We start from the raw sequence: 24,155 nt of genomic DNA, 5'->3' as shown, positions 1-24,155 counted from the left end.
TGCCATATCTCATAATCGAAATATGCAGCTATAGCTAGTACGATCCTCACCGACTTCAGCATCGCTACCGGCGAGTAAGTCTCGTCGTAGTCAATTCCTTGAACTTGTCCATAACCCTTAGCGACAAGCCGAGCTTTGTGGATCTGAACATTTTCATCCACATCAGTTTTTTTCTTAAAGACCCATTTGCAACAAATGGCTGTTACGCCAGGCGGCGGATTAACCAAGTCGCAGACTTGATTCTTATCCATGGACTTTAACTCGGATCTCATGGCCTCCAGCCATGCCTCGGAATCTGGGCTCACCATCGCTTCCGCATATGTGGTCGGCTCGTCACTTTCCAGCAACAATACATCACGCACTCTGCGCAATCTTTCCGACCTCCGTGGTTCCGGTGCCGCTCCCACTACGGGTTCCCTGACTGACTCCGGTATGATCTCATCACCAGCCGAGCCGTCCCCGAGTGGTCCTCGAATTTCTTCGAGTCGGACCATCCTCCAACTGGCCTCCCGACTGAGAAACTCTTTCTCAAGGAAAACCCCGTTCCGAGCAACAAAAACTTTGTTCTCTTCCCGGTTGTAGAAGCTATATCCCAAGGTTTCCCTCGGATATCCCATGAATATGCATTTGTCCGACTTGGGTGTAAGCTTGTCTGACATAAGTCGCTTGACAAATGCTTCACAACCCCAAATCTTTAGAAAAGACAAACTGGGAGTCTTCCCGGTCCACATCTCATGTGGTGTCTTATCTACGGATTTTGATGGTACCCTGTTAAGGGTGAAAGCTGCAGTTTATAGAGCGTATCCCCAGAATGACAAGGGTAAATCCAATTTGCTCATCATAGATCGAACCATGTCCAACAAGGTCCGATTCCTCCGTTCTGACACACCGTTTCTCCGCGGCGTACCCGGAGGTGTGAGCTGCGGTACTATACCTCGGCTTTTCAGATGATCATCAAATTCCTGGCTCATGTACTCACCTCCACGATCAGATCGGAGAAGCTCTATAGTCTTGCCGAGCTGATTCTCAACCTTGTTTTGAAACTCTTTGAACTTTTCAAAGGTTTCCGACTTGTGCCTCATCAAATAGATATATCCATATCTACTCAAGTCGACGGTAAAAGTCACGAAGTACTGATAGCTACCTCTGGCAGTTGTGCTCATTGGTCCACACACATCATTGTGTATCAGTTCCAACAGCTCGGACGCCCTCTCGCAACTCTTTGCGAAAGGAGACTTAGTCATCTTGCCGAGCAAGCACGATTCGCATGTCTCGAACGACCCGAAGTCGGAGGAACTTAGGAGCCCATCATCATGGAGCTTCTTCATGTGTTTCCGACTAATGTGTCCAAGCCGGCAATGCCAGAAGTACGTCAGATTTATCTCATTAGGCTTATGCCTCTTGACATTCACGTTATAGACCGGTTCCTGTTCCAGATTCAATATAAATAGCCCATCAACAATGGATGCATAGCCGTGGAACATACCATTCAAATAAAATGAACAACCATTGTCCTTTAAATTGAATTCATAACCCTGACACATCAAACATGAGGCAGAAATAATGTTTCGACTAAGTACAGGAATGTAATAACAATTATTCAATTCCAAAATAAATCCAGAAGGAAGCTGGAGCTGCATCGTGCCGACCTCCAACGCAGCAACTCTTGCTTTGTTGCTGACCCTGATGTCAATCTCCCCTTGTGCCACACACCTAGTTCTTACCAGCCCCTGCATCGAGTTGCAAATATGGACAACCGATCCGATATCAAATATCTAAGAGCTACTAGGTATGTCAGCAATGTAAATGTATATAACATATGCAACAAGTGTACCTTTGCCTGAAGAAGCATTTCCAGCCTTCTTGCCATGCTCTGCAAGCCACTTGCTACAGTTCCTCTTCCAGTGACTGGTTTCCTTGCAATGATAGCAAATGGTCTTTGAGTCCGGTCCAGACTTTGGTGCAGCGGCGTAGGTTACCATCTCTGTGCCCTTTTCCTTAGCCTTCTTCTTAGACCAACTCTTCTTAATCTTAGCCGATTTCTGCACCATCAACACTTGATGTGTGCCTTTCTTAATATCCTGCTCTGCCACCTTAAGCATCCCATGCAGTTCAGTGAGCTTCTTATCCATGTCGTGCATATGATAGTTCGAGATGAACGTCCCATAGCTAGGCGGAAGAGAACCCAGAACTGCATCAGTAGCCAGCTCATCCAAGAGCGGAAAGCCCAACCGATCCAAAGCTTGCACATATCCGATCATCTTGATCACATGTGGGCTCAGTGGATCACCTTCCTTCAGCTTGCAATCCATCAAAGATCGCCAGACGTTGAACCTTTCGGTCCTAGCCTGTGTCTGAAACATGCTCTTGAGACTCTCGATCATATCGTAAGCCTCAACATTTTTGAAATGCTGTTGCAAATCGGGCTCCATACAAGCCAGCATCAGACAACTGATCTCCGTTGATTCATCAATGAGTTTCTGGTTGGCATTCTTAGTTGTGGTATTAACATTACCGGCAGGTTCCTCTGGAAGTGGATCCTCTAGAACATGTTCCTTTTTATCATGCTTGAGAACAATTCTCAAATTTTTATACCAGGTGGTAAAGTTTGTTCCATTCAGTTTATCCTTTTCCAGAATTGATTTCAATGCAAAGTTGGGTTGAGCAGGTGGTGCCATTGATCTACAACAGAAAAAATATGCAATCACTAAGCAATGCGTTTATGTAGAGTAATTCTAGCCTTAAACAGAAATACTCCCACTAAAGTCAGCATCCCTCCGCAAACTCTCAGTGATTCAGGATCCGACTAGCACATGCGACTAGTGAGCTTTAGCATCACTGCTAGACAACATGCATATCCGGTAAGCAACTCCTTGCTAATCGTACCTCTATACGACTCCTGTCGGTCGGGTACGTATCTTATACCCCGGCTCCCGACCTCCTTTGCCACAAGGCCCAAAACCGTTTTGATAGCCTTGTCAAGTTAACCTGATGCAGTGCATGTCCGTGTCCGACACGAACCCTTCAGTTCAAGAACACCTAGCAGCACCCCAATTTTATGAGCCCATTACTAGACGTACTTGACGTGCGAAGGTGCAACATCGGGAATGGAAAATTGCTTGATATTAACGAGGGATCTTTCTACCATTCTAACATGCATAGAAAACAAGAAGCATAACAATCACAAATAAACATATATTGTGAAATAGTATGGCTCCTCCATGGATGTTCTTCCAGGTCGGCTCCGACTCCGATGACCATCTAGGAACTCCATCTTGTTTGTCACGCTGGGACGCCAAGCCACCAACCTGATCTCCATTATCCAACTACTACCACTAGTAATGAATTTTACATAGAGTCACAAGTCGACACGCAGGTCGTTATACAATATAATGACAACACTTTGGCTCCTGCCGGCTGACAAACATGACACGCGGGCCATGTATAATTTACACACATGCATCAGGTACACATGAGCCATACTATTCACATCAAACCTGCAAAACAAAGTTACGCATAGAATCGCATTGTACCGGTTTGAGTGATCATGTACGAAATACAAGGCGCTACGCACACTCCGATCACTCCGAATTTTCTGATCTGACCGGTCTTATCGATCATCGCGAATTCGATTAATCCTTGTCGCATGGCCATGCTTATCCCGGTCGGATCACACGAGGGGCCCAGAGTACATCTCTCCTGATCGGAGGGGCAAATCCCATCTTGCTCGACCATGTCTCGCAGCATGGGTCTGGACAAGTCCGAAACCTATCTTTGTAACTACCCCGTCATGGAGTTGCGTTTGGTCGGCCCAAAGCAAGTCTGTCACCATCCCGAGAACATGTGCCAGCTCAGGTCTTAGGACATAGAACATATGTTGTACTAGAGACTCACAGATGGCATATCGCTGCATCTCATAGTTGGGTCTGTCCGACTCGGACCTTATCTCGACTCGGATCCGACTACGTCGAATCCGACCAGATCCTTCCATGTCCATATTATCCGGTTAGCATCCAATGCTCCATGGCTAGTGAGACCAAGCCATCGACCGTGTCATATGCTAGTCTAATTGGCTGCGCGTCCACACAACCCTTTCGACTAGGGACCTTTTAGGACAGTCATCATACAATGCATAGTCCCACAATCAAGTCACGTACTTGCTGATACACATCATTGATAATGTCCAAGGACTATCTTTATTCATAAACACATAGGAAATATCATCATACATGATTGCCTCTAGGGCATATCTCCAACAGGTCAATCCTTCGGAGCCGATGCACGGAGAGGGGCAGCCCAAGGTACTTCATGGGGAAAGTGGCCCGCTTGGCCGGGAAGTTGTCAAGCACCGCGTCGAGATCGATGTCAGCACAACGAATGGGGGCCACAAGAGTCTTCTCCAAATTGGTAACGAGGCCCGTAACTTCCCCAAATCCGTGCAGAATGGCGGTCAAGCGCATGATATCCTCACGAATAGGAGCCAGAAAAATGGCTGTGTCAACTCTAGAGGTCGACATTCTCAACAACGCAGAAATCATGTCCCTGAGCCTCACTGGAAATGCACGGCGGCAAAGGAGATCAAGCAGTGAAGCAGATAATCCCGGCGGACGGAGTCAAAAGCTTTCTTGATGTCTAGCTTGAAGAGAAGGAAGGGCTTTTTTACACAGTGCAGCTTGCGCGCCACATTCGGAACGTAAAGAAAGTTGTCATGGATGCTCCACGTCTTGATGAAGGCACGTGAAGCTAGCTATCAAATTCCACGGTGACTATATACTGGTCTGGCTCATTCATCTCGCTCCAACGACGCATGCATTCGGTTTATAGGAAATGCATACAGGAATTTCATAGGAATACTACTCATTTCCTATGTTTTTGGAGAAAACTACACATTCACTCAAAGCTCATTTTGCGCGTAGGAATGAGACAAGTCAATTCCTTAGGATGGCAAGTGCCATACTCTATCAAATTCCTATACTACTCCTAATTCCTACGTTTTGATTTCCTCCAAACCGAATGAGCCCTTAGCTTTTACCGTGACCCCTCCTGCGTTGCGTCGCTGCTGTGGTGGACGTCGTTCCGGTCACACGGGCATTGCTTTGTGGAGTATGTGTTTCTTTGTGATCTCATTATAAGTCGAGTAAAGTCTATTTTAATCCTTGAATTTGTAGAGGCGGTCTGAATCAGACCCTGAACTCCAAATTCCTGAAGTCGACACCCTATATTCAGTGATCCCAGCCAATTCAACCCTGAACCTATTTGTCGCACCAGGAAAAGGACAACCCCGACCGGGATAACCTACTTCTCTCGTTGACTATTTGTCGCACCAGGGTTGAAGGTCAATCCACCGGAGCCGCTGCACGGAGAGGGGGAGCCCAAGGTACTTCATGGGGAAGTGGCCCGCTTGGCCGGGAAGCTGTCAAGCACCGCGTCGAGATTGATGTCAGCACAACCAATAGGGGCCACAAGAGTCTTCTCCAAATTGGCAACGAGGCCTGTAACCTCCCCAAATCCGTGTAGAATGGCGGTCAAGCGCATGATGTCCTCATGAACAGGAGCCACAAAAATGGCCGTGTCATCGGCGTATAGTGAGGAGCGGAGGCAAGCTGCTCGGCCGCCCACGGGGTGCAGCTGGTTCTTGCGCATGGCTACGTCCAGAAGGTTCTGCAGTGGGTATATGGCAAGCACAAACAACAGCGGGGAGAGGGGGTCTCCCTGACGGAGACCTATATATGGTGCTTGATGGGATGCACTAGAACCCCGTTGAGTGAAACTCTAGAGGTCGACATTCTCAACAACGCAGCAATCATGTCCCTGAGCCTCACTGGAAAATCCACAGCGGCAAAGGAGATCAAGCAGATAATCCGGCGGACGGAGTCAAAAGCTTTCTTGATGTCTAGCTTGAAGAGAAGGAAGGGCTTTTTTACACAGTGCAGCCTGCGCGCCAAATTCGAAACGTAAAGAAAGTTGTCATGGATGCTTCACGTCTTGATGAAGACGGGTGAAGCTAGCTAGCAAATTCCACGGTGACTATATACTGGTCTGGCTCATTCATCTCGCTCCAACGACGCATGCATGCTATATAGAATGCTCCAGGATTTGGGCACGAGCCTGCAACGTCTCCGGCCAGCTTGGTGCGTCCAAGTCTGCTACATCAGCCATTCAGCTCCGAGCAACAGAAAATCGTCGCTGACGACGAGGACTTTTTTTTTAAGGGGTACGACGACGACGACTTGGATCGCAGGGGTTGGCTTTGTGCAATTGTGTTAATGGGCTATATGTACAACTGGGCCCTTGAATCCCTCGGCCTTTCCTAACGCCAATGGGTCAGAAAATATTTGCTAGACAATGTGTCATCGGTTTGGACGTGGTAACTGCATCCAGTTTAGTCCCACACGGAAACATTAGGAAGATCGGCTCGGGGAAGATGTGTATATTTGTGGAGGGTATGACAACGTTAAAATTACTTACCTGGACGGGGTCTATGGGTGATCAATAAGGCTCATGGCCTAGATCAATGGCTCACATTGCACTCGGTGAGAGTATTGATCTACCATCTCCCCTTTGTGGGAGAGTGGACGTCGTAATTTGTGATTGAGGGGGTACGCGTTCGCGCGGCCCCTGCCAAGTTTTTAAATTAAGTTTTGTGTTTATTTCGAATTTGAATCCATTTTAGGATAAACTTGTTTGAATTTTTTTAGGGACCTAGCTAGTAAAAACTTAATTCAAAAGTAGTGCAGACGCAGTGCACCTGCGAATTTCTTTCGGAAACATCAAGAGTGGGTGCTCTTCAAGAGCCCACAGCTCGAGATCCGCCGATATGCGGGGCAGCAAAACGAGTGATGGAATACCGTGAAGCTGGCTAGCAAAGTCCACCATGCCAAGACACTACACCGCCTGTAATTAGCACGGGGATCAAAGTTCAGCTCCTTTGTAGTATCTGGTTTCTGCTGCTAACCACGCCACGGCAATCTGCAGGTAGTGCTTTGCAGTCGAGTCGGCATCGAGGTGGTTTGATTGATGTAACAAAAGTCAAACGACGACAGATCCAGCATCATAACATACCCAGCCGCATCTATAGCTAGACAGGCCTTGCACCAGCAGTGATATACTTGGCCTAGCAGCAAACCTGCTGGATTCCAGATTGAGAAAAATTCATCATAGGTCACAAAACTTGAGCTGGCTGACACTTTAGTACCACTATTTCAAAATACCCGAACTACAGTTCATGTACTTGCGCAGAGGGTTCACTTTGGTCCATATCTACGTTTTCGTGTAGTATTCGCTGACTTGGCCGAGTCAGCGGGCGCCAGCTAGGCTTTGACCGCCACCTGGTCGGGGGTTTGCAAAAAGGTGCGCCTCTCCTTTCGCGCTCCTACCCCGAGTATGCATCCGCCACCAGCAGCTGCCCGCCCGCCCGCTCCCACACAGAGAGACAGACACACCGTCCTCCTCCGTCCACCCCCCATGTCGCCTTCCCGCCTCTCTCCCCTTCCCTTCCCTTGCACGTCACTTAAGACTTAGCCCAAGCAACCAGCGCGAGCTCCTCGGCAGCAATACAGTCCAAGCAACACCCCCACGGCGATGGTGGCGCCGGCGCGGGGGCGGTTCGTGGTGCCGGAGCACATCCGGGGCCACCACGACGCCGCCATCGGCAACTTCGGGGTGCCCGACTACGGCGGCACGCTCACGGGCGTCGTGCTCTACCCGGACAAGAAGGCCACCGGATGCACCGAGTTCCCGGCCAGGTTCAAGTCCACGTCCGGCCGCCCCGTCGTCCTCCTGCTCGAGGTACACACGCCACACGCTCACCAGTTACCTTCAGCCATTAACCCTGCTGATTTGATTGATAGATTGATCGATTCCTGGCTTCGGCTAATTCTCGCGGGGAAGACATTGCTGATGCGCGACTGTGCGAGCCTGAATTGTCCGACGATTTACGGTGCCACCGAATTTAGTTTTTCCATCGGTGATGTGTTAACTGGGAAGGAAGCTACTGATGGGAGTTAGTACTACTAATATATTAGCCTATTACGTACACATGCTAATTAATTTAGTGCTAGTAGTATTACTTTAATCCTGTTGATGTAGATATATCTCCAACTCAGATATGAGAGATTTTCAGAAGCTTCTTAATCTGCGGAGGGGGAAGGGACTTTACAAGTGGAGATCAATTTTGCCGTGTTCCACTTAGTTAGATATTTTGTACTAAAAGGTAGAATTAGGCGACTTTTCTTGGTCCAATATATCATGCATAACTAGTCAAAAAATTGAATACTAGCGAAATTTATTTTAAAAAACACCAAATTCAAATGCAACCTGTGGGAACGCGCCAAATTCAAATGGAATTTAGTACTCCCTCCGGAGTATAACGCACCAAACTAATATTTTCCTGATAGATTATCTTCAGTTTGTTCCCCTTTGGTCTGCGTCAACAGTTTCAGATATCTGCCTAACCTGCCAACTCTGAACCCAGACAGCAAGAAGAGTAGATTCAGACATGGATGCAGTATAAAATAACAGCCATTGCATTTGTTGGTGCCCATTTCATTTGATCCAACCATCGCAACGCACCTGATCACAACACCTCCACTACCAACTCCAATCGGTTGGTGCCGCGAGCAATTCCTTCAAGCCAAAGACAGCATCAGACAGACCAACAATCTGTCTCATCCTTCCTTGATTAATTTCCAAGCAAAGAAAGAAATAATTCCACATTTTCTAACCTCCTTCAAGCATCAGATCAACTATCTGTTTCATCATCCTTCCTTGATTGATTTCCAAGCAAAGAAAGGAAGAATTCCAAACTTTCATTTTGTGTAGTAATAAATAAAAAAATGAATTCTGGTACAGAACTCTGGCTGGCGTTTGTACTGTCCCAACAGAGTGCTACTTCGCGCTCAAGTCGTGGAACGCGCAGCAGGCGGGGGCGGCGGCGGTGCTGATCACGGACACGGTGGACGAGCAGCTGCTGACCATGGACACCCCCGAGGCCTCCCCGGACAGTCGGTACCTGGACAAGCTCAACATCCCGTCGGCGCTGGTGAACCGCGCCTTCGGGGAGTCGCTGAAGCGGATGGCGGAGAAGGCCGACGACGAGGGGGAGGTACGTGGTGGTGAAGCTGGACTGGCGCGAGTCGATGCCGCACCCGGACGAGCGCGTGGAGTACGAGCTCTGGACCAACAGCAACGACGAGTGCGGCCCCCTGTGCGATGAGCAGGCGGCCTTCGTCCGGAGCTTCCGGGGGCACGCCCAGATCCTGGAGCGCGGCGGCTACGCCCGGTTCACGCCGCACTACATCACCTGGTACTGCCCCGAGGCGTTCCGGCTCACGCGGCAGTGCCAGTCGCAGTGCATCAACCACGGCCGGTACGTAGTACATGCACACACACGCCATTGCCGGTCTAGGAAGCTTTCTCTGGTCAAGAGTTTGAAACGATGTTGTTGGTTGTGCAGGTACTGCGCGCCGGACCCGGAGGAGGACTTCGGGGAGGGGTACGAGGGGAAGCAGGTGGTGGTGGAGAACCTGCGGCAGCTGTGCGTGCACCGGGTGGCGAACGAGAGCGGGCGGCCGTGGGCGTGGTGGGACTTCGCCATGGACTACAAGCTGCGGTGCTCCATGAAGGAGAAGAAGTACAGCAAGGCGTGCGCGGAGGAGGTGGTGGCGTCGCTGGGGCTGTCGCTGGAGAAGGTGCTGGCGTGCATGGGCGACCCCGACGCCGACGCCGACAACGCCGTGCTGTCCAAGGAGCAGGAGGACCAGATCGGGCGCGGGTCAAGGGGGGACGTCACCATCCTGCCCACGCTCGTCATCAACGACGTCCAGTACAGAGGTATGGCTGGCTCGCCGTCGCTGCGCCGTCTCTTTGGTTTCTCCGGCGACGGAAGAGGTGAGGGTTTGACGTGGTGTGGTGTGTGCGTGCAGGGAAGCTGGAGAGGACGGCGGTGCTCAGGGCCGTATGCGCCGGCTTCAAGGAGGGGACGGAGCCGCAAGTCTGCCTCAGCCATGGTGAGCACCAAGGCCTTCATTTCCGACGACAAGACGGCGAATCGACGATGAACTTCTGACGAGCTTTTCTCCGCAGACCGGAACGGCGGGTGCTGGCGGGACGAGGCGACCAATGTGCGAGCGGGTGCGGTCCGACCAGGTGCGCGAGCTTTTAATGGTCTTGGTGATTTTGCAAAACCCTCCCCGGATGCAGTAGTATTAACCCAGGCTCCACCAGGTGGCGGTCAAAGCCTAGCTGGCGACCGCTGACTCGGCCAAGTCAGTGAATACGTATATAAAATCGTACATACGGACCAAAGTGAACCCTCTGCGCAAGTACATGGACCGTAGTTCGGGTATTTTGAAGTAGTGGTACTAAAGTGTCAGCCGGCTCAAGTTTTATGACCTACAGTGAATTTTTCTCTTCCAGATTTTGGCTCCGGCCGGCGGTTGCGCCTCACCCATCGCGCCAGTTGACGATGATTTTGATTTTTGACAGATACTCCCTTCATTCTAAAATACTTGACTTCTATTTATCTAAAAATGGATGTACCTATATACTAAAATATGTTCAGATACATCTATATTTTGATAAATGAAAGGCATGTATCGTGAAACGGAGGGAGTATAAGCAACGCTTCCGGCTAGCTCCAGTTAAGAGCAAATAGACCAGATATCGTTATCGACATGGATGGATCGCAGGGCGTTTGGATGTTTGCTTGCTCGTCACGACCTGGGCCCATTAATCACTCGGCCTTCTGGGCCAATGGGCCAGAGCATAATTTGTATGATCAGTTCGATCGAGATTAATCAGGCCACCCAAACGCAAGGTTATTGCGTTTTGTTTAGTACCACACGGAAAGATTATGGGTGATCGGCGCGGGCGAGACGAAAATATAATTGAAGGGTAGGGCGACTTTGAAACATACTTGCCTCGACGGGGTCTATGGGTGATCAATAAGGCTCATGGCCTAGGTCAACGGCTCACAGTGCACGTCGTAATTTGTGATAGAGGGGTACGCGTTCGCGCGGCCCCGTCAAATTTTGAATTCAAATTTTGTATATTTTATTTTTTGTGTTCTACTCTTGTTTTTCTTTCTTGGTGCAAACCTTGTTTTGAATTTAAAATCTATTGTTTTCTTATAATGCTAATTTTCATGCTTTGGTAAACTTGCAAAAATTATTACATCACGGATTTGCAATATCCAGGAAAATGGAGTCAGTGAACGCTAATTAGATTGGTACAGGCCCGATCAACAGACCAAGTGTCCAAGTGGTGAAGATAGTTCAGAGGCAAGCACAAATACCAGGGTGCATTGATGCTGCAGCCACGCATCGAGGGCCACCGGTTGTGTCTGTCAAGATACCGTATGCCGACCAGTTCAGTGGCAACATGTCGGCACGGTGAATTATTTTTTGGTTCCAGATAAATCCGGCGAAGCTTGAGCCTCATCAACCACATATATATAGTAGTACTAGCTCAGTGAGTAACTCCACACTCGTCATGTACTGCAAGAAGATGCTCACTTCACTGCTCATGGCGGCCCTCCTCTTGTGCTCCTGCGCAACGTCCGTCGGCACATCGCCCTACACTGTTGGCACGAGCGGCGCAGCCAAGGTGCAGAGCGCGGTGGCATTGGCGGCGGAGGGAGCCCATGGTGACCGCAGAGCTGCAGAAAGGGGAGCGAGGTCGCTGGGGCAGAGGGTGCCGGTGAAGGCGCCCCCTCCACCGAAGCCCAACAAGCCCGTGAAGGCCAATCCTCCGCGGCCACGGCCGGGGCCGCCGGCGCCACCTCCGCCATGCACTCCGGTGGCAGATGGTAGATTCGGTTGATGTGGTGCTTTAGCTTCTACCATGACCCTTGCGTCACCACTGTGGACGTCGTTGCGGTTGCGGTCACAGGCGCACCGCCTTTGTACGTGTTTCTTTGCGATCTCTGAATAAAGTCAGTAAACTGACAACCTGCCAAGCCGGAGTGATTTTCTGAACTGTTGGTCTACGCCCAACGGCTAAACCTCCGTTCCAACCTCTGTTCATACTCACACTTGGCCTGTTCTTCAGCACGTCAGCCCTAATACAACCTACCACCGCGCACCCCTGCTTCGCCGCTCGAAGCGAATTTTTAAATTCAGATCGGGAATGACTAGGAGGATGCAAAGTCCACGGTAGCAACACAAACCCACGCACGGGTGCAACATACGATGTGTTTCATACGTCCATGCAGTTTATTACTCCCTCTGTCCAGGTGCATAAGAGAATTTAGGATTTTTAAGTATATTAGTTGCCCTTCATTAGTTAGCACTAATGACTCGTATGCCTACCCCAATGCACTTAGCGTTTTTAGCTTCACATTTATCTCCCTTCCATATGCAAACCAATCAGCCGCCTTTACCATTTACTTTTTCTTTGCATGCATGCAAGCTGGACCTAAAGAATTGTGTGAAACAATCCGTTAGCCTGTGCATGGTTAGTCCTACCATCATTGCACTTAATGCGGGATTAACCAGAGGGAGAGAAAAACGTGATGAGCGTCCAATCAACGTATGCCTAGTTCACGGTGCCATTTCTTAGGTGCCTTATGCACCTGGACGGAGGGAGTACCACATGCAGCTGGATGGATGATGCATGCGCCTCAACAAATCTAGAGCTTCTTAAGGGTGAATCTAGAGTTTTCTATATGTGCGCGTATGATGTTGCTCTTCAGCGGCTCTGTTATGAAATTAGGCATTTGAGCTCAATTTCGATTAGCACCGTCATACCGACATTGACGTGATAAATCACATGCTAGCACGTACGCATGTGGGTCAAATCATCAAATGCACCAAAAGAGAGAGGGTCAAGGCATAAGAGGGCACAAGAAACTCACATGCAACAGCGTCTTCGGCCATTGTGTGTAGTCAAGGTGATCGTCCTCTACGGAGCAGACGAACGGACATCGAAGATGTGGTTGAACTTGAAGCAAGCAGTCGCACCGCTTCCAAAAATCTTTTCGCCCAGGATAGCAAAGTCCAAAGTATCAAGAACCTGGGTAGCAAAGTCCAACATGACAATACCGCTCCAATAAATAGCACAGGATCAAAGTTCAGTTCTTTTGTATGTGGTTTGCTGCTGACGAAACACTAGGCGGCAAAATTTCGTGTTTTGACTCTTTTCTGAAAGTTAATCAAGATCTGACCTAGTTTGTAAAATTTTCGAGATCTGACCCTTTTGCTACCGCTAGACACCTTGACGGTAAGGTTGTACAGCCTATCGTCAGGGACCTTGAAGGTAGGAAACACCCTTACCGCCAAACAGGCTGGCGGTAGCCTGTACAACCCTACCGCCAAGGTGCCCGGCGGCAGGTACGAGCATGCACTATGTTCCATACTTCAGAAAATTTTCTGGTAGGGTGTGGAACCCTGCCGCCAGAGACCTTGGCGTTGGCTGTTATACCCTACCGCCATGGACCTTGGCGGTAAGAAAATGGTCAGATCCTGTAATTTTTGCAAGGAAGGGTCAGATCTCGATCAAGTTTCGAAAAAAAGGTAAAACACGAAATTTAGCCACACTAGGCGGACAAGCTCTTCAGTTAAGAGCAACCAGAAATCATTATCGACGTGGATCGCGGGATGTTTTGCCGGGCTCGTCCCGACCTGCCGTTATATCCACTTATTCGACCTGCCGTTATATCCACTGATTGATGTGTTCATGGGCTAGATGCTACTGGCCCCCATTCATCACTCTGCCTTCAGAGGTCGGTGGGCTAGAAAATAATTGTCAGCTAGTTTTGTGGTCAGTCTGAGATTAACCAGGCCACCCAAATTAGCAGGAGTAATAAGGATGGGCAGGGGAGGAACCGTAGCAGCGATATGCGGAGATAGTACAGGCATGTATCTCGGCAGCTCTTGCATTGTGATCTATGGAGTTCGGGATGTGACAACCCTCGAAACAATAGCGTACCGGGAGGCACTGTCTTTGGCGAATAATCTACTTCTCCACAACATCATTATAGCTTCAGACACTAAACAGGCTATGGAAGACATAATCAGTGAAATCAATCATCGAACTACCATGTTTAATTGTAAATTTTCTTTTGAAGGCCGCGCCACGAATAGCGAGGCTCACAGTTTAGCTAAGTTGTCCCATTCGTTAGGTCAGGGGCGCCATCTATGGCTTGTTACTCCCATGATCCTAGTTGTATGCCACAAACTGTGGCTTTTGATCAATAAAAGTTAACTATTCCCTAAAACAACCAAGGTAAAGGTACCGCTCAAAAAAAGAACCCAAGGTAAAGGTAATTGCGTAAAAACACAAGATAATTGCGTTTAGTTTAGTATCATATGGGAAGATTAAGAAGATTGGTGCCAGAAAAACGAGTATATAATTGAAGGGTAGGACCACTTTGAAACATAAATATGAGTATATAATTGAAGAGTATGGCCACTTTGAAACATAAATACCTAGACGGGGTATATGGGTGATCAATAAGGCTCATGGCCTAGTTTAACAGCTCACATTACACTTTGTGGGCGTTTTGATCTATCATCTCCCTTTTTCGTGGGAGAGTGAACGTCAGAATTTATGAAAGAAGTGGTACGTGTTCGCGCAGCCCCAATCAAGTTATAAATTAAAAAATTGTGTTGATTTTCTTGTTTCTACTATTGTTTTGTACACCTAACGCAAACTTTGTGTTGAATTTAAAATATTTTAGTTTCTTAATGCTAACACTCATGGTTTGATAAACTTGCAAAAGAAATTTGTTACGGATTTGTAGTAAATACACATATCCAGGAAAATAAAGTAAATGAATGCTAACCGTGCAAGTTGTGAAGATGGTTCAGAGTAAGCTCGAATACCTGCGTACATTGATGCTGCAGCCAAGCATCGATGGCCACCGGTTATGTTTGTCAAGATACCGTATGCCCACCAGTTGGGTGGCAACATGTCGGTAGAGTGAATGTGTAAGTTTTTTGGTTGCAGACAGATCCGGTGGAACTTCGGCCTCGTCGACCACATATATATACGAACAGCTTCGACGGTGATCGACACTTGACAGATACTTAGCAGTAGCTTGGTAAGTAACTGCACACTCGTCATGTACTGCAAGAAGAATCTCACTTCACTGCTCATGGCGGCCCTCCTCTTGTGCTCTTGTGCAATGTCCGTCAGCTCATCGGAGTCATCGCGCTACACTATTGGCACGAGCGGTGAAGTGAAGGTGTGGAGCGCGGTGCCATCGGTGGCGGAGGCAGTCAACGGTGGCCGCAGAGCTGCAGGGAGGTCGCTGGGGCTGAGGGTGCCGGCGAAGGCGCCCCCTCCACCGAAGCCCAACAAGTCCACGGGGGCGAAGCCTCTGCGGCCACCGGCGCCACCCCCGCCATGCCCTCCGGTGGCAGATGCTAGGTTCGGTTGATGTGCTGCTTTAGCTTTTACTGTGACCCCTCCTGCGTTGCGTCGCTGCTGTGGTGGACGTTGTTGCGGTTACACGAGCATTGCTTTGTGGAGTATGCGTTTCTTTGTGATCTCATCTCATTATAAAGTCAGTAAACTGAGAACCTGTCAAGCGGCGGTGATTTTCTGAACTGTTGGTTTAGACCCAACCTGTTCATCAGCACGTCGGCGCAGTTTGCATATACAACCCCTGCTCCGCCGCTCAAAGTGAATTTTAAAATTCAGATCGGGAACGACCCAACGCGCGATTAACTACAAGGATGCAAAGTCCACGGTAGCAACACAAACCCACACACGGATGCATTGTTCGATATGTTGTGCATGCGGTTTAATTTTGTGTGGCGTGCTAACCACATGCAGCTCGATCGATGATGCATGCGCCTCAACGAATCTAGAGTTTTCTATAATTGCTTCTCTTTTTTTTGCCTTTGACCTTCTCTCTAGTTTTCTATATCTAGAGTTTTTATTGAAACAAATATTTTTTTTTGAGAAGGGGGGACTCCCCGGCCTCTGCATGAGAACGACGCATATGACCAACTTATTAAAAAGATAAATAGGTTCAACAAGGTCTTAGAGTCTCAAAACGAAAATAAAGGAGAGCTCACAAAGAGCCAAAAGGGCCAAAAACAAACTCGCCATGAAAAGCCACAACCGGTTGGCATAAGAGAGACAGGTAAACTAATTGCCTATCCTATTACATGACCGCCATCCAAACCGGTTGAAGATATCCCGTGCTACCATCTCCCAGCGGGTAGATCCAGTAACCAAACACTCCCTGGTCTCCGTCGGAGTGAGTAGCGACCACATACGGATCAACGCAGTGGCTCGGAAAATAACTTGCAAAAAATGAATATTTGTTGTTCTGTTAAAGACCAAATCATTTTTGCAGTTCCAGAGTGCCCACAATAAAGCACAAACTCCTACTCGAATATGTCTCGCTGTTTCGGTCTCTATCCCGTTAAGCCACGTTCCAAATAACGTGTTGACAGAACTCGGTGGAGTAATATTAAATGCAATATGGACTGTCCGCCATAAGACTTTTGCTAACGGGCAATCAAGAAAAAGGTGTTTGATGGTTTCACCCCGATCACAGAAACTACACCTAGTAGATCCTGTCCAATTACGTTTTGCCAAATTGTCCTTCGTTAATATTACTTGCTTATGGACAAACCACATAAACACTTTGATTTTCAAAGGAACTTTAACAGACGAAACATGCTTGGAACTAGGAATCAAGCTTGAATTGATAACATAAACATACATTGATTAACAGTAAACTCTCCAGACCTAGTAAGCTTCCAGCGTAATTTATCCGGTTGTTGAGTTAGCTGAACCTCCATCAATCTACTTACTAGATGGAGCCATTCTTCCCAACGATTGCCAATTAGCGTCCTTCTGAACTGAATATTAAGGGGGTTGGATTGAAGTACCGTTGCAACGAACGCCTCACGTCGTTGAACAATACGATACAGAGACGGGTATTGAATGGCAAGGGGGATTTCTCCGAGCCAAGTATCCTCCCAAAATCGTGTACTAGCACTGTTGCCAATAATAAACTTTGTCCTATTAAACAAGGTTAATTTGACTTTCATAAGCCCTTTCCAAAAAGATGAGTCAGTCGGCCTTGCTGTCACCTGTGACAAAGTTTTGGAGTGAAGATACTTGCTACGGAGGATCTGCGCCCAAGTGGCATTCGTCTCAATCGATAACTTCCACAGCCACTTGCTGAGAAGACATTTGTTCTTGACCTCAAGATTCTCAATACCAAGACCCCCTTGGTCTTTCGGTCGACAGATGATATCCCATTTGGCGAGTCGGTATTTTCTTTTTAATTCATCACTCTGCCAGAAAAATCGTGATCGATAGAAGTCCAGTCTTTTCCTAACTCCAACTGAGACTTCGAAGAACGATAAAAGAAACATAGGCATACTCGTGAGAACCGAGTTAATCAGAATTAATCGGCCTCCGTATGACATGAGCTTGCCCTTTCAGCAACTCAGTTTCTTTTCAAATCGGTCCTCGATGCACTTCCATTCTCTGTTTGTCAGCTTACGATGGTGGATTGGTATACCTAAGTACGTAAAAGGTAAAGTCCCCAATTCGCACCCAAAAATTGCCTATATGCCTCTTGTTCGTCATTGGCTCTACCAAAGCAGAACAATTCGCTTTTGTGAAAGTTAATCTTTAACCCGGTCAATTGTTCAAATAAGCATAACACCAGCTTCATATTTCTCTCTTTGGCCAAGTCATGCTCCATAAAGATGATCGTATCATCGGCGTACTGAAGGATAGACACACCTCCATCAACTAGATGAGGTACCAAGCCACCCACTTGACCAGCCTCCTTAGCCCTTCCTATCAAAATTGTCAACATATCAACTACAATGTTGAACAGGATAGGAGACATCGGATCCCCTTGTCTCAGGCCCTTATGTGTCTGGAAATAATGACGTATGTCGTCATTCACTTTAATTCCAACACTCCCTTTTTGCGTGAACGATTCTACCTGGCGTCGCCAGGCTTCATCAAAACCTTTCATACGCAAGGCCTGTTGAAGGAATGGCCATTTGACTTTATCGTACGCTTTCTCGAAATCCACCTTAAAAACAACTCCATCTAATTTTCTCGTGTGAATTTCGTGGAGTTTTTCATGAAGGACCACCACCCCTTCTAGGATGTTTCTATCCGGCATGAAAGCAGTTTGGGAATGCTGCACCACAGAATGCGCAATCTGTGTGAGCCTATTAGTCCCAACCTTGGTGAAGATTTTGAAACTAACATTGAGGAGGCACATCGGCCTGAATTGCTCAATTCTCACAACTTCCATTTTCTTAGGAAGCAGTGTTATTGTTCCAAAATTTAAATGAAATAACTGAAACTGTCCAGAGAATAGATCATGGAACATTGGTAACAAATCCCCCTTAATAATATGCCAACACTTTTTATAGAACTCCGCCGGAAATCCATCCGGCCCTGGAGCACTAGTACAAAACAGGGCTTTCGTCACAGGGCAATATTCACATTAGTCCCGGTTCAGTCACGAACCGGGACTAATGTGAGCATTGGTCCCGGTTCCTGCGGCTAAGGCATTAGTCCCGGTTCACCTGGGCCCTTTAGTCCCGGTTGGTGCCACGAACCGGGACTAAAGGGTGCGATGCCCATTAGTACCGGTTGGTGCCACCAACCGGTACTAATGGGCTTTGAGGCATTAGTACCGGTTGGTGCCACCAACCGGTACTAATGGGCTTTGAGGCATTAGTACCGGTTCATGGCACGAACCGGTACTAAAGGGCCCATCAAACTCTACCCCCCCCCCTCCCGACCGCCTTTTCAGTTTTAGAAAAAACAAAAGAAAATGATGGAAATGTCAAAAAAATAAAATAAAATAAGTTTCCCATGTGATATGTGGTCTAGTTGTTGGGAAAATTAACAAATATGAATTTCGACTTTATTTGCAAAATCTCTCTGGAATTTCTTAAAATGGGCATAACTTTTGCATACGAACTCGGATGAAAAAGTTTTTTATATGAAAAATCATCTACTCGAAAAGTTACATCCGAATTTAATCGGGGGAACCCCGTTAAACATTTTCAAAATCCTCAAAAAACTAACAGAAAAAAAGATACGAGGCTTTTAAGATCTGGAGAGGCAAAAAAATTCAAAAAATTTCAAATTGTGGTCAAACTAATTATTCTAGAATATTAGTGTTATTAAATAATTATTTCAGTTTTTTTGAATTTTGGTCAAATCTGGTCAAACTGTGGTCAAACAGTGGTCAAACTAATTATTCCAGAAATATTAGTGTTACTAAATAATTATTGTTTTTAAAACAATAGTTTCAAACTCAAACAGTGAAATGTGTCACTTCATGCTCAAGCTAAATTCCTGAGGGTTATAGAATTGACATCTTACTATTGTTAGGAAAACAACAAGTGCAAACTTGGAAACGAGGGAGAATAGAACCCGAAAGTTAAGCGTGCTCAGGCTGGAGTAGTGAGAGGATGGGTGACCGTCCGGGAAGTTAGATGATTTGGAATGATGAGGGGTGATTAGAGATTAGAGGATAAATTGAGCAGTGATGAGGGGTGGTGATTAGAGATTAGAGGTTAAAACAATTCAGAAATTTGAAAATCAAAAAAAAAATTAAAAAAAATTTGCAAAAAAAATTTTCAAAAAAAAATATCATAAAATTTCCTTTAGTCCCGGTTGGTAGATGGAGCTCCAGGCTGCGTCCACGTGGACGGCCTTTAGTCCCGGTTCGTGTAAGAACCGGGACTAAAGGGGGGAGGCATTAAAACCGGGACTAAAGGCCCTTATCAACCGGGACAAAAGCCCCCTTTTCTACTAGTGGAGCCTTATTGTTCTTCATCTGCGCAATAGCTTCAAACACCTCTTTCTCCGAGAACGGGGCAATCAAAATATCATTTTCATCGGCAGTGAGTTAAGGCACATCCTCCAACCTGGACTCATCCAGGGACACAGAACTATCCTCCGGAGGTCCAAACAACTGCTTATAGTACTCGGTTATGTATAGTTTGAGGTTATCCTGTCCTAAAATAGTTCCTTCATCTTGTTCAAGCTGAAAGATTCTCTTCTTTCTGTGCTTGCCATTAGCAATCAAGTGAAAGAATTGAGTGTCCGCGTCCCCCTGGACAACTTTGCGGACCTTAGCCCGCAACGCCCACTTTAATTCCTCCTCACGGAGAAGCTCTTTCAACCTCATCTCCGCTTCAAGTTTAGCATGAAGCTCCGTGGCTTGCAAAATCGTGGATTCGGCTTTTAAATCTAGGGACTGAATAAGTGAAAGGAGCCATATATCTAGAGTTTTCTATATGTGCACGTATGATGCTGCTCTTCACCACTCTGTTATGAAATTAGGAAGTTTTCGTTTAAGCTTAATCAATATTAGCATCGCCACAAAAATATTCCACTTTTTTTTCAAAAAAATACTCCACGTAGAGGGGACACGTGGGAGAGTGAAGAGATATATAGCACATACACACATGGATCAAAGACACATGTAAAATAAAAAGAGGGTCAGAACATACAAGTGCACCGGAAACTCAGATGGTACAGTGTCTTCGACCGTAGTGATGAAGGCAAGGTGGTTGTCCACCATAAAGGAAGTAGTCCAAGCTGATGAGCAGACATCGATGATGTCGTCGAATTTGAGCGAGCAATCGCGCCGAGACGTTCCCCAAAAACCTTATCGCCCCTCCTCCTGCAAGTTCTTAAGGGACACATTATAGGAGGCCTGCTCTTTCAAACGATTGTGCATGCAATCGCCAGGATGGGGTTACGTGAGAAGCAGCTCGACACATAGGAACTCGACAGGTGTGTATTGTGTTCTGTATGCTCTCCGTTGCCTCTCTTCTCTGATCTGCTCTGCATAGAGTGGACACGTGGGAGAGTGGAGTGATGCAACTGACGCGTGATGGAAAAACTCTCTGGGGAGAGTGGACGTCGTAATTTATGATAGAGAGGGTACGCGTCCACGCGGCCCCTTGCAAAGTTTTGGATTCAAATTTTCTATAGGTTTTTGTGTTCTACTCTTGTTTTGTACCCTCGTTGCAAACCTTATTTTGAATTTAATAGAACCTATTGTTCTTAGAATGCTAATTTTCATGCGTTGGTAAACTTGCAAAAATTATTACATCACGGATTTGCAATATCCAGGAAAATGGACTCAGTGAACGCTAATTATATTGGTGCAGGCCCGATCAACAGACCAACTGTACAAGTGGTGAAGATAGTTCAGAGGTTAGCACAAATACCAGCGTGCATTGATGCTGCAGCCACGCATTGATATCTGTCAAGATACCGTATGCCGACCAGTTCAGTGGCAACATGTCGGCACAGTGAATTATTTTTTGGTTCCAGATTATAAATCCGGTGGAGCTCGGGCCTCATCAACCACATATATATAGGAACGGCTTCGACGATGATCGTCACTTGGACAGATAACTAGTGGTACTAGTTCAGTGAGTAACTGCACACTCGCCATGTACTGCAAGAAGATGCTCACTTCACTGCTTATGGCGGCCCTCCTCTTGTGCTCCTGCGCAACGTCCGTCGCCTCATCGCGCTACGTTGTCGGCACGGGCGGTGAAGTGAAGGTGTGGAGCGCGGCGGCATTGGCGGCGGAGGGAGCCCATGGTGGCCGCAGAGCTGCAGCGAGGGGAGTGAGGTTGCCGGTGAAGGCGCCCCCTCCGCCGAAGCCCAACAAGCCCGCGAAGGCCAAGCCTCCGCGGCCACGGCCGCCGGTGCCACCTCCGCCATGCACTCCGGTGGCAGACGGTAGATTCGGTTGATGTCCTGCTTTAGGGGCTGTTTGGTTCTAGCCCTAGCATTGTCATACTTTGCCACACATTTTTGCCAACCTTGCCTAAGCTTAGTTCATTAAAATGAGAGTCACAAGTTGACAAGCCTAAGAGAATCTTGCCACACTTTTTGTGTGTATGCCATGTGGGGCTCAAGTGTGGCTTGCCTAAGGTATGGCTTGAACCAAACACTCACCTAGTCAAACTTGCCTAACCTTAGGTGTGGCAATCTTTGACAAAGTTAGTCACAAACCAAGCAGCCCCTTAGCTTTTACCGTGACCCTTGCGTCGCTGCTGTGGACCTGGTTGCGGTCACACACGCACCGTCCTTATACGTGTTTCTTTCCGAATGAAGCCAGTAACCTTTTACAGTACATCAGATCAATATAGGCCGTTTATTTTTGTGTTTGGATGGCCCAGATTTGGAAATACTACTGCAGATTTTCGGTAGTATAGTTTGTGATCAGAGGCAGTTTTGGTAGTACTGCGGCCAAGATGGAATTAACTCGCGTAATAATAGCATCAGAGATTAATTGATGTGATTAATTGTCTCCTACATGCAGCATCGAAGGGCACCTCCCGCGTTCTGGTCATAGTGGGGAGTAACTTAGACTAGTAACATATATATGTTACTAGTCTATGTTACTATCTCTATATATAGTGGGCAGTAACATATATGTAGTGTCATGCACTACTTCATTTATTACTTTGTAGACTCATTTTGCATTGGGAACCGCTATGCGATGGTAACATATTATGTTACTCTATTTATCTCTCTTCTTATTAACTACTTGCCACATCATATTTTTTGCTTATGTGGCATGCATGTTACTATCTATGTTACTCCCACTATGGTTAGCCTTACACATTGGCCATCGCATGCACTGGCACGAGCATGCATTGCCGCATTAAAGAGAAGAATTACTACTCTAGTTGAGAGTCGAGACATGAAAGCGGGCTCATTTGAAAGGAGGAGGAGACTTGCGGAGGAACCGAACTCGGGCGCCATCCGAAGATCATTCGACAGAGAAAGGGCCGACAGGTGGAGCGGAGCGGCTGCACCGTCAAAGATATGAAGCGGCGACCGGAGGCCGGGAGACGGAGCGGCCGGCCCTGTCACAGCCAAGTTTTGATTAATCAGGCCATCCAAACCCAAGCCCCAAAGGTAACTGCGTTTTGTTTAGTACCACACGGGGTTGTCTCAAAAAAAAAGTACCACACGGGAAGATTAAGAAGATCGGCCTGGGGAAGACGAGTATATAATTGAAAGGTAGGACGCCTTTAAAACATACTTACCTGGACGGGGTCTATGGATGATCAATAAGGCTCATGGCCTAGGTTAACGGCTCACATTGCACGTGGTGAGTGCGTCGATTTGCCATCTCCCCTCTGTGGGAGAGTGGACGTCGTAATTTGTGATAGAGAAGGTATGCGTTCGCGCGGTCCTTGCCAAGTTTTGAATTCAAAATTTATACAGTTTTTTGTGTTCTACTCTTTTCTTTTTCCTTGGTGCAAACCTTCTTTTGAATTTAAAATCTATTGTTTTCTTATAGTGCTAAATTTCATGCTTTAATAGACTTGCATATTTTATTTCATCACGAATTTGCAATATCCAGGAAAATGGAGTCAGTGAATGCTAATTACTCTTATATTACAGAGGGAATAGATGGGTGCAGGCCCGGTCAACAGACAACGTGTCCAAGTGGTGAAGATAGTTGAGAGGCAAGCACAAATACCAGCGTGCATTGATGCTGCAGCCACGCATCGATGGCCACCGGCTGTGTCTGTCAAGATACCGCATGCCGACCAGTTCAGTGTCAATATGTCGGCACAGTGAATTATTTTTTGCTTCCAGATAAATCCGGCGAAGCTTGAGCCTCATCAACCACATATATATACACGAACAGCTTCGACGGTGATCGACACTTGGACAGATAACTGGTAGTACTAGCTCGGTGAGTGACTGCACACTCAGTCATGCACTGCAAAAAGATGCTCACTTCATTGCTCATGGCGGCCCTCCTCTTGTGCTCCTGCACAACGTCCGTCGGCACATCGAGCTCCACTGTTGGCACGAGCGGCGTAGCCAAGGTGCGGAGCGCGGTGGCGTTAACGGCGGAGGGAGCCCATGGCGGCCTCAGAGCTGCAGCGAGGGGAGCGAGGTCCCTGGGACAGAGGGTGCCGGTGAAGGCGCCCCCTCCGCCGAAGCCCAACAAGCCCGCGAAGGCCAAGCCTCCGCGTTCGCGGCCGCCGGCGCCACCTCCGCCATGCACTCCGGTGGCCGGTGGCAGATGGTAGATTTGGTTGATGTGCTGCTTTAGCTTTTTATCGTGACCCCCTTTGTACGTGTGTTCTTTGCGATCTCTGAATAAAGTCAGTGAAGTGACAACCCGTCAAGCCGCGGTGATTTTCTGAACT

General features: G+C 47.5%; 3 non-coding genes and 2 pseudogenes across 3 annotated transcripts; all 5 read left to right on the top strand.

Annotated features, from left to right (window-relative positions):
- The first annotated feature begins 5,805 nt into the window (after nucleotides 1-5,805).
- On the top strand, nucleotides 5,806-15,599 carry LOC123170885 (vacuolar-sorting receptor 7-like; annotated as a pseudogene).
- Nucleotides 6,461-6,622, top strand: LOC123171847 (U1 spliceosomal RNA). The gene has a single exon (XR_006485439.1). It is a non-coding gene; the product is annotated as a U1 spliceosomal RNA (small nuclear RNA).
- LOC123171615 (uncharacterized) lies at nucleotides 10,912-11,025 on the top strand (annotated as a pseudogene).
- On the top strand, nucleotides 14,419-14,582 carry LOC123171609 (U1 spliceosomal RNA). Its single transcript, XR_006485319.1, has one exon. It is a non-coding gene; the product is annotated as a U1 spliceosomal RNA (small nuclear RNA).
- A 7,426-nt stretch (nucleotides 15,600-23,025) lies between the features above and the next one.
- LOC123171598 (U1 spliceosomal RNA) lies at nucleotides 23,026-23,187 on the top strand. The gene has a single exon (XR_006485309.1). It is a non-coding gene; the product is annotated as a U1 spliceosomal RNA (small nuclear RNA).
- Nucleotides 23,188-24,155: the final 968 nt, after the last annotated feature.

This window comes from Triticum aestivum, chromosome 7D (genome assembly GCF_018294505.1).
Source record: "Triticum aestivum cultivar Chinese Spring chromosome 7D, IWGSC CS RefSeq v2.1, whole genome shotgun sequence".
In the NCBI taxonomy this organism is placed as follows: domain Eukaryota; kingdom Viridiplantae; phylum Streptophyta; class Magnoliopsida; order Poales; family Poaceae; genus Triticum; species Triticum aestivum.
This window is presented reverse-complemented; position numbering and strand designations above follow the sequence as displayed.